Raw genomic sequence first — 496 nt, forward strand, 5'->3', positions numbered from 1 at the left:
AAAGAAAGCTTTTCTGCTTCTCTTTCTGGCAGCAGCATGGGCTATCTAATCTGAAGCAATAAGTGAGAGCAGCAAATTCGGTAAAAGGCACAAGGTTTGAGATAGGACAGGGAGATCACTCCCCAATCACCATCACGGGCAGAATAGAGTCTGTGCTGGGAGAATAATATGAATTACTGCTTATTGTAACGAGAGCAGTGTGAGTTAAAAGCAAACTTAAACCGCTTTCCCCTGTGGCTCTGCTTGCAGAGGGCACCCTGCAGCCCCACCCGCTACCAAAGCCTTGACACTTGAACCCAACCCAAATGGCAAATGGTGGCAAAGTGCATCCCAGAAGAATCCGGTATATCATTTCAGTGGGGGAACATGCTGGTTGAAGTGCTCGTTTTATCACATCTGATTAGGTGTTTAGTGCTCATACAGTTTAAACATTAATATTGCACTATTTAAGTGACATGCTCCACAGTAGCCTGGCCACAGAGGTAGTCACCATGGT

General features: G+C 45.8%; 1 protein-coding gene across 1 annotated transcript in view; it reads left to right on the forward strand.

The window, feature by feature from the left end:
- LOC122191396 (solute carrier family 22 member 13-like) overlaps nucleotides 1-496 on the forward strand; it is a 9,811-nt gene that overhangs the window by 3,208 nt on the left and 6,107 nt on the right. The window lies entirely within an intron of this gene.

This window comes from Lagopus leucura, unplaced genomic scaffold (assembly GCF_019238085.1).
Source record: "Lagopus leucura isolate 7727_CA_CO unplaced genomic scaffold, USGS_WTPT01 196-0_obj-0_obj, whole genome shotgun sequence".
NCBI lineage: Eukaryota > Metazoa > Chordata > Aves > Galliformes > Phasianidae > Lagopus > Lagopus leucura.